Source organism: Suncus etruscus, chromosome 3, assembly GCF_024139225.1.
Source record: "Suncus etruscus isolate mSunEtr1 chromosome 3, mSunEtr1.pri.cur, whole genome shotgun sequence".
NCBI classification, from domain to species: Eukaryota; Metazoa; Chordata; class Mammalia; order Eulipotyphla; family Soricidae; genus Suncus; species Suncus etruscus.
Genome location: NC_064850.1, coordinates 140,335,880 through 140,345,500, shown reverse-complemented (window position 1 = coordinate 140,345,500; position 9,621 = coordinate 140,335,880). Strand labels below are relative to the sequence as shown.

Sequence of the window (9,621 nt, the reverse complement as noted above, 5' to 3'; positions counted from 1 at the left end):
GTTTCTGCCTCCTTAGCCTCCTCTCCCAGGAATCCTTCTCTGATGCCTGCCAGGGTTGCAAGGCCTGACCATGCCTATGACTTGAAAAACAAGGCCCTGAGGAGACAGAAAAGACTGGAAGGGAGGAAATTCAAGGGTATCAAGGGCAAGGCAGGGGAGTGTGGGACAAGAGGAAGCTGGCACAAATGCTACAGAAGCTGACCAAGGTTTTTTGTTTGTTTGTTTGCTTGTTTGTCATTTTTGATTTTTGGATCATACCCAGCAGTGCTCAGGGGTTACTTCTGGCTCTGCACTTAGAAATAGGTCCTGGTTGGGGCTGGTGAGGTGGTGCTAGAGGTAAGGTGTCTGCCTTGCAAGCGCCAGCCAAGGAAGGACCATGCACGGTTCGATCCCCGGCGTCCCATATGGTCCCCCCAAGCCAGGGGCGATTTCTGAGCACTTAGCCAGGAGTAACCCCTGAGCATCAAATGGGTGTATCCCCCCAAACCAACCAAACAAACAAACAAAGAAATAGCTCCTGGTAGGCTATATGGGACTATATGGGATGCCAGGAATCAAACCGGGGTATGTCCTGGGCTGGCTGCATGTAAGGCAAATGCCCTGCCACTATGCTATTGCGCTGGTCTGAACAAGGTTTTTGCCGTACCCCCTGCCCCAACTAATACAGTTCCTGTTCTCAGTTTGTCACACATAGTGTGACAGGAGGAACATTTGTTGAGTGAATGAAGTAGGGGATGGGACAAGGAGGCTGCCTTTGTGATCTGCCAGGAATTTAGGTGAGATGAGGTGAACTCTCTCTGGGGTTCCTCTTCCTGCAGGCTCAGCTGAGGCCTTGTCTACCTGGAGCCTTCTCATTGCTGTTGGTTATTCTTGTTTATAAGCTGGGTTGGGGGGTGGTCATTGGTGTTTTACTCAAATAGGACATTAATTGGGCATAAGAAATTGATTTTTATTTTTTCTTAAATATTTTTGTTTGTTTTGGAGCCACATCCATTGATGTTCAGGGCTTGTTCCTGGTGGTATTTAGGGGGCCATATGAGATGCCAGGGGTTGAATCCTGAAATCCTGGTCATCCACATGTGAGGCAAGTGCTTTTTCTGTTGTACTATCTCTGTGGGCCCAATTTTCTCTTAGATATTTTTTTCTATTTGTTTGGGAGGGATACACCCAGTAATGCTTGGGTTTGCTACCAGCTCTGTACTCAAGGTTTGCTCCTGGTAGTGCTTGAGGAACCAGGTATTATGGAAGATTAAGCCTTGGCCTCCTGCCTGCAAAACACATGCTCAGTGCATTGAACTAGTTTTTCAACCCTCCCAAAATAGTCATTTCTACTTTTTTTTTCTACTTTCACTCAATAAAAGAAAATGAGTTCTTCATCCTAAAAGCCTCTTATCACAGACCAAATCTAGAAAGTTCCATGGCCAATAAGAAGTGAGTAAGCAGGGTTGGCACGGTGGCGCTAGAGGTAAGGTGCCTGCCTTGCCTGCGCTAGCGTAGGATGGACCGAAGTTCAATCCCCTGGTGTCCCATATGGTCCCCCAAGCCAGGAGCAATTTCTGAGCGTATAGCCAGGAGTAACCCCACTTGGTATGCCCCCCAAAAAAAGAAAAGAAAACAAAAAAGAGGTGAGTAAGCAGAATCTTGAACTTTTTTTTAATGACCATATTTTAAAAAATCAACTTTATAAATAAAATGGGAATTTTTTTCTTGTGATGACGAGGGTTGGCCCACCTTTATTTGCTGTAATTGCACATGAACTCAAAGGCAAGCACACTCCAGTTGTGATGCTCATGCACATTTTGGTTGCAGTGCTCCCAGTGGGTTTCTGGAGCTGTTCTCCTGGCTGCAGTGCTCACACTTCTTTTTGTGGTAGTGCTCTCTGAGGTTTATGCCCTTTAGGCTCTAGAAATCCCCTGTTGTGAACTGGAGATCATGCACTCTGTTGCAGTTCTGGGTCCCAAGTTATAAAGTTACTAGGACTATACTTGCACATCTGGGCAGCCTCCAGGATCAAACTCAAGACCTTGAGCTTGTCAAGAAGGCACTGAGTCATCCCAAGTTTATAGAGTAAAAATAGTCTTTTAGGTGCTTTTTAAAAATTGTGTAGTTCTACCCTCCTTTTCTTGGTGGGCATCAGGGGTGCGGTCCCGATGCCTGTAATGTCTGGAGGTAGAGGGTAAGGGCTCTGTGCCCCTCGGCGTCATGTCTTCAGTGCTGGCGGTTTGCAACCCGCCGGTTCTATCCTCAAGCGCCGGGACATGGGAAAATAAAAAAAAGAAAAAAAATTGTGTAGTTCCAAAGATTTGTGTACTTCAGAGAAAAGAATTTTCTCAAAAGTATTTTCCACCAGCCTAATCACTGCAGCCCACTTATACTGGTCTCCCAAGTGGGAAGACCCAGATCTGTCTCTCTGCATCTGAGCACTTTATCTGGAGCCCCCTCCGCTGGTTAGGCCCCCCTGTACACTTACCATTCCAAAGAATGACTTGGTTTTTTTTTTAGAAATTGCACAGGTAAGGGGCCGGAGAGATAGCATGGAGCTGGGACGTTTGCCTTGCATGCAGAAGGCCGGTGCTTTGAATCCGGCATCCCATATGGTCCCCTGAGCCTGCCAGGAACAATTTCTGAGCATAGAGCCAGGACTAACCCCTGAGCGCTGCCGGGTGTGACCCAAAAACCAAAAAAAGAAAGAAAAAGAAAAAAGAAAAAGAAATTGCACAGGTGAGTCATCCTTGTGGCTCTGCACTGACGCAGGGACTTGGGGCCAGGTGCCCAGGAGAAGGTAAACTTGGGGTCAGAGGTAGCATTTGCTGAGAGTTTCACAGAACTGACCCAGTCAACACACCAGGTCTCACAGGTCTGCCAGGATTGCAAACATTCACAGTCAGTTCTGCATTCTGCTCACCACAGACAGGGAAACTGAGGTTCGAGAGGGCAGCTCTCCCTCCCAGGGCCCCTTGTCTGTCTGAATCTGTCTCACACTATGGTTGTCTGTCATGATAGGTCTGGGTTCCCCACAGGGAGACTCAGTCCCAGAGAGAGGCTAAGGTAAGATGCACATGGATTGGTTAGGGGCAATACAGAGGCTTAAGCTCTGATCCAGCTAAACCTGCCCTGCCCCACCCCTGTCCAGTGAACTGGTCACCTGAGAAGTGTGAGAGCCTGTGCCACTTCTGACAACCTCCTGCACCCTTGGGCCTGACACAGTCTGGGTCTCAGAATCAGTGGGGGCTCAGACTCAGAATCCCAGGGGCCGAAGTGATAGTACAGCGGTAGGGCGCTTGCTTTGCACTAGGCTTCCCAGGACGAACCTGGATTCTATCCTCAGTGTCCCATATGGTCCCCCAAGCCAGGAGTGATTTCTGAGTGCACAGCCAGGAGTAACCCCTGAGGGTCACTGGGTGTGGCTCAAAAACAAACAAACAAAATTCCAGAGACTCATTTGGGTTCTTGGAGGATCCTTCAGAGGAGATAGGCTAGGAGAGAATACAGTGCAGAAGTCTGCATGAAACTACTCCTCGCCCCCAACACCTGGTGCAGGGTGCAAACTATTGCAATGAGATATGAGAGCAGGAGGAAACTTGGGAGTGCCTGGCATGTTATCCCAGCAAGTGTTCTGGCGTGTAGTGCTATACTGGTAAAGGGAACTAGTCCAGAGTCTTGAAAGCCAGTGCCTCGGGAAACAATTATCTCTCAGAGCAGATCTGTCACCCCAGGACCTCACTCTTGGGGCCACTTTACCAGGACTAGGTTCAACCCCCAGAGCCCTGGAATTAATTCAGAGGCCCTGTCCTGGGTGATGTGTGTGTCCGACTTCTGGGTGACATGATGGTGTGCTGGCCTCTTCCCAGGACACACAGATCCTCAAACGTGTCCATGAAACAACTCTGCTGCTTCCCTGCCTCTCTTCAGCTCTGCTGCCCCAAGCCTCTATGCTGTGTTGCAGCCCCGCGAGACCTCCCACGGGGAACCTCAGGGACAAAGCTCATGGCTGGGTCACCACTAGGCTGATTTTCCAGAGCAACACTGAAGGTCACTCTGTACAGGTGAGGCCATTTTGAAATCTGCTACAGGCATGAAAAAGAGAGGGGTGTTGCTGTCCTGGGTGACGTGTTTCCCCTGTACTGGTACTATGATGTGTGTTCCAGTCCTGGGTGCTGTGATGAGTATCTCTATCCTGGCTACTTCAAGTCAAGTGTCCTTCATGTGTCCCTCCTCAAAATCAAAGACCAGCACAGTTAAGCCAGAACCTGTTTAGATTTTTGGTCAGTACAGCATGTTCCCAGGGCTGGAAGACAGTTCAGGGAACATTACTGATCCCTCTGAAGCCCCTTCATCTATGTCTACCCATCCCAAGCATGGGCTTCCTGTCTGTCTAAATGCTGCTTCTTGTGCCGCACAGCCAACATGGTTGCTCTGAGGACTGGAATTCACCACTTTACAGCCTCCTGACAGTAAAGCTCATTCTTTGCCTGTTACCATGTGTTTGGAGTGGTTAGACCACAATGGGTAGTGGAACTGGATCCTCAAGATTAGTGTTTGAATGTCTACTCTGTCATTCTCCATCCAACACTATCAGATATGGTATGTTCTCATGCTTCTAAACCTCTAGCTGTTGCAAGAACCAAAAATAATGCACACTGGACCAGAGACATAGAAGAGCAGGTTAGGCCTTGCACATGGCTAACCCTCTGTGGTTAGCTCTATGTGGTCCCCACCATCAACACCAGGAGCGATTCTTTTTTTTTTTTTTTTTTTTGGTTTTTTGGGCCACACCCAGTAATGCTCAGGGGTTAAAAGACAACTAGCTAAATGAGAGAAAATATTTGCAGTCAACACATCATTGTGATTGTCAAGATATATAAAGCACTCACAAAGATTAACAACAGAAATTCCAAATACCCCATCCAAAAATGGGAAAAGAAATGAAAGAAGACCAACGGATGGTCAATAGGCACATGAAAAAAATACTCATCATCACTTATCATTAGGGAAATTCATATCAAGACAACAATGAGATATCATCTCACACCAGTGAGAATGGCACATATCAAAAATACTGGTTAGGGACAGGATTAAAAAGGAACTCTCATCCACTGCTGGTGATAATGTTGTCTGCTTCACCCCCTGTGGAAAACGGTATAAAGGATTCTCAGTAAACTTCAAATTGAGCTTTCATATGATCCAGCAATTCTACTTTTACATATATATCCCCAGGAAGGAAACATTCATTCAAAAGGACATATTGGTTTGCATGCCATTATCCAATTGCAGCACTAAGTACAATAGCTAAGACTTGGAATCAATTTTAGACAAGTGAATTATGAAGATGTGGCACTTGTATACAACGGAATACTACAGAGCTGTAAGAATGATGCAGTCATGCAATTTGCTGCAACATGGATGCAACTGGAAGATTTCATATTAAATGAAATAAGCCAGAAAGATAAACATGGTATGAAATAATTTATATGCAGTATTTAGAATAACTGCATGGGGGAATGCAATTGTTTAAGTGAAGGATGCCTAAATCACCCTTGATCCCAGAGTATAGGAAGGAGAAGGAAAGAAATAAAATGGAGAGGAGGGGAAAAGAAGAGGTGGATGAAAAGCAACAGGGGCCAAGGGTCAAGGGGATCCTCGTGCATTGATGGTATTCAGAATGAGAGAGTTAAATAGCCAAAGAACAGAGTCAACAACACTGAATCCATACATCCAAGCTCTAACAATGAAAATAAAAAAGGTGCCTATGAAGACATCAGGCTGGGTATGGGCAAGTAGGAGAAGGAACCTGGGAACATGGTGCAGGAAGCTGACAGTGTGGTAGGATTGATGCTGGAACATTGCAGGTGTAAAACCCAACTATTAATAACTTTGCAAATCATGGTGCTTTAACAGCAACAAAATTATCAGGGAAACATGGGAGGAATAAAGGCTTCCCTGGCCCAAGCAAGTCTGAGCCCACAAAATGAGTCCGACTGGGTCTGAAAACCTGAACATAGGCTGTACCCAAAGGGCAGTAGCTGCAGCCTCCCCTCTATAGCTCAGCCCTTGGCTGCCCTGTAGGTCCCTTCTCACCCTACACCTCTCTAGGCCTCTTCCCACTGGCAGGGGTTCACTGGTGTGACTTTTTCAGAAACCTCCTGGGTCTCCTGTGCAACTCACAGGATCCTGCATGGTCAGAGAAGGGCTCCAGCAACCATGGGTGACCTCCTCACCTGGGTCCAGGCTGGAAAAGTGGTGACCCATAGCAGCACCTCATGCTCTCAGTGAATTTCCTAGGGGAATGGGGCTGACAGGTCCAGGACTTTCTAATCATCAAGTGTTATTTCCTCCACAACATAATTTATTTCCCATTTTGCTACAGGCAAAGCCATGGCAGGCTGCCTGGTTTCTCAGTGCTCTGCACTAAGGTGAAGCATTTAGTTTGGGCAAGGCTATAGCAAGCAGGAATCTCCCTAGCCATATCAGTGCTTTTGCCCATTCTGGTTCCAGCACCACCACTAGGCAGTCCTCCTGCCCAGGGCCTTGGCACATCTATCCCTGTTGCTAGCACTGTGCTTTGAAGCAGCCAGTTTAGCAGTGCATTCACTCCCCAGACCTGGGTGTGGTTTGGTGTCCTGTTGGTCTTAGAGGGGGACCAAGAGAGGTAGAGGAGTCTGATGGAGCAGGATGCATGTGCTACCTGTCTGTGGGGATCCTGGATACTCTTACCAGGGGTGCCTTCAGCACTGAGCAGCCTTTGGGAGGTGTGTGCTGAGGACACCTGGGGATTCAGGACAGGAGAAATGCAGGCTAAAAGGTATGAGCTTGTGACCACATATGCAGATAGATTCTCAGGACCCAGTCTTCTTGTCCTCAGTGTCCTGTCTTCAGTGTTCTCTCTCAGAAATGGGGACCCAAAGACAATAGAGATGAGGGCAAGGAGGACCAGTCCTTGGTAGGAAGCTTCCCACAAATAGCAGGTGAGTGCAGTTAGGGCAGAGAAGGGATTACATGGTAACCCTAAGCAAAAACTGGGTGATGAAAGGAGGTAAAGTGATATGCATGATACCCTTTCAGTAACTATTAAAAACCACAGTGTCTAAAGAAAAAAAGGAAGAAAGAGAAGAAAAATGTCTGCCATGGAGTTAGGTGGGGGAATGTGTGTGGTGGGGGAGGTCAGGAGGGAAGCTGGGGACATTGGTGGTGGGAAATGTATGCTGGTTAAAGGATGGGTGCTGGACATTGTATGACTGAAATTCAGTCACGAACAATTTTCTAACTATGTCATAGTGATTCAATTAAAAACCATATAAACAAACAAACAAACAAAATGCCAGGGAGCATGGTGAGTGTTGTGGGGCACACGGGGACATCTGTGAACTGATCACACAGGGCCACTTGGGGATGGACCTTGAGCCTGCCATGTTCCAGTCACCATATCTCCCAGGGGCAGGATGAGGCATGAGATCCTCTTGAGGGGGGCTGTCTGAGACACTTTCCTCTCATGCATTACCCAAGAATTGCCCAACAGACCCCCCACAAGGATCTCTGGACAGGGCATAGCTTCTTCTGGGACCCCAGCACCAGTTCTGGACTGGCATTCTTGACCCCTCCAATGTCCAGGAAGCAGGAGAGGGGCCAAACTCCTCCTCTGAAGCCCCAGTGATGGCGAGAGTGATGGGGCTCCCAGGTGCCCAGTACCTGCTGCTTGTTTGAGAGAGCCAATGACTGAGCACAGCTGCCTCCAGCCTGCTTGCAGCTGTGCTGGGCACAGCATTCCTTAGGGCTCAGGACCTGGGTGAACTTTGTGCAAAAACTCAATGTCCAAGGATGAAATGGTTGTGCATCACTGGACAGAGGCAACCTCAGGCAGCCCACCACTCCATGATGTTTCCCCCATGAATCTTTCAGGATTCACATGGCAGAAATAGAATACCTATGACATTGCCAAAGTTCCTGGCAGATGTTCCCTGAGCACCTGTGTGGGAGCACTTACCAGGGCTAAGGTGTTTGCAGAAAGCTTCCACGAAGAAGCAGGAGAACCTGGCTCAGGGTTTCTCTTGGGGCACACATAAGTCTGAAGGGCTCCCAGAAAAGGCACAAGTGTGGAGGGACTGTAGGCCCAGAAGTCCAAACTCCAGTGATGGGATGGGAAAAATGAAGTTGGAAGTGTGTACGGTCAGAAGACCATCACTGGAGCCCAAGGGGGCAATGCTGGATACAGAGGCCAATGCCAGAAGGATGTGGAGAAAAAACAAAGAGCCACCACTATCATATTTGTAATCACGGTGTTTAAATAAAGATTAAAAAAAAAAAAAGAGCCTGCGAGTGACTCCAAGTAAGGCTCTTAACTTGATATGTGGCCTACAGCAAATGTACCTCCTTCTCTGGGCCTCTGAGTCCAAGTACTCTTTGGGTAACCTGGAATGAGATGGTCACAGCTCCTCTGCCTTTTTCTCCTGGACAGTTCCCAGTTCCTGTCCCTGCTTCATCCCATTCCTCATACCGATCTGTGTCATAATTGCTCCTCTCTCGCCCTTCTGGCTTCCATAGTTGAGGGTAGGGGGAGTCTGTAAGAATACCAGCCCTGGGGCTTGAGCAATAGTGCAGTGGTATGGCATTTACCTTGATGCAGCTGACTCAGGACAGACCTTGGTTCTATCCCTGGCGTTCCATATGGTCCCCCAAGCCAGGAGCGATTTCTGAGTGCATAGCCAGGAGTAACCCTTGAGTGTCACCAGGCATGCTCCCCCCCAAAAAACAAGACAAAGCAAAACAAAACAAAAAAAATCAAACAAACAAACAAACAAAAAGAATCCCAGCTCCAAGTCTGGGTCTGAGAGAGCTCAGTAGACTGAGTGCAGAAAACCTGAGTGTGATTGATCCCAGTCCACAGGGGCCCCCAGTCACTGTCAGGAGTAACCTCCAAGAACAGAATTGGGAGCAAACACTGAAAAATTTATGTGCACCCTCAAAAGACCCTTAACCTGTCCCATCTCCTGGACCCATCCCAAAGATGCTCTTTTGGAGACCCCCTCAGCCTGGTCTTACTCCTCTTTTTGCTCTGCTTCTCGCTGTCACCCCGGTAGTCGTCCCCCCCCCCCATTCTTGCTGACCCTCCTTCAATCTTTGGGGCCAGAAAGATCATCTAGGGGTTAAGGCACTTGCCTTGCACAAGGCTGACCCGGGTTCCTTCTCTGACACCATATACAGTCCCCTGAGCCTCACGAGGAGTGAGAACTGGCCCCCAAACAAAACCTTTCAACTGAGCACTTGCACATTACCCAGCATCTCTGGAGACTGCTATGTGTCTCTCCTTCCTGCTTCTGACCCCCAAATCTCGACTATCCTCTGCTGCATGGTCTCATTCCTGAGTTTAGGGACAGCAGCTCTGCACGTCCCCAGAGACCAGACACTGGCCTAAACTGGACACTAGTTATGGGGACCAGGTTGAGAGCATGGGAGGGACCCACCTAGGGCTACTGTTATGCCCAGGTGCACCTCCTTCTCAGCAAGCCTGTAGCAAAGGTCCTGGTGTTACACCTTGAGGCTCAGTCTCCTCAACATCCAAGGGAACATCCAAGTTGGTGGATGGGACAGGAGGCCACAGAGGTGGACGTGGGGGGAGTGGTCCTT

The 9,621-nt window shown here is 48.3% G+C and overlaps 1 non-coding gene across 1 annotated transcript; it reads left to right on the top strand.

Annotated features, from left to right (window-relative positions):
- The first annotated feature begins 2,113 nt into the window (after positions 1 to 2,113).
- On the top strand, positions 2,114 to 2,262 carry LOC126004990 (small nucleolar RNA SNORA57). Its single transcript, XR_007494178.1, has one exon. It is a non-coding gene; the product is annotated as a small nucleolar RNA SNORA57 (small nucleolar RNA).
- Positions 2,263 to 9,621: the final 7,359 nt, after the last annotated feature.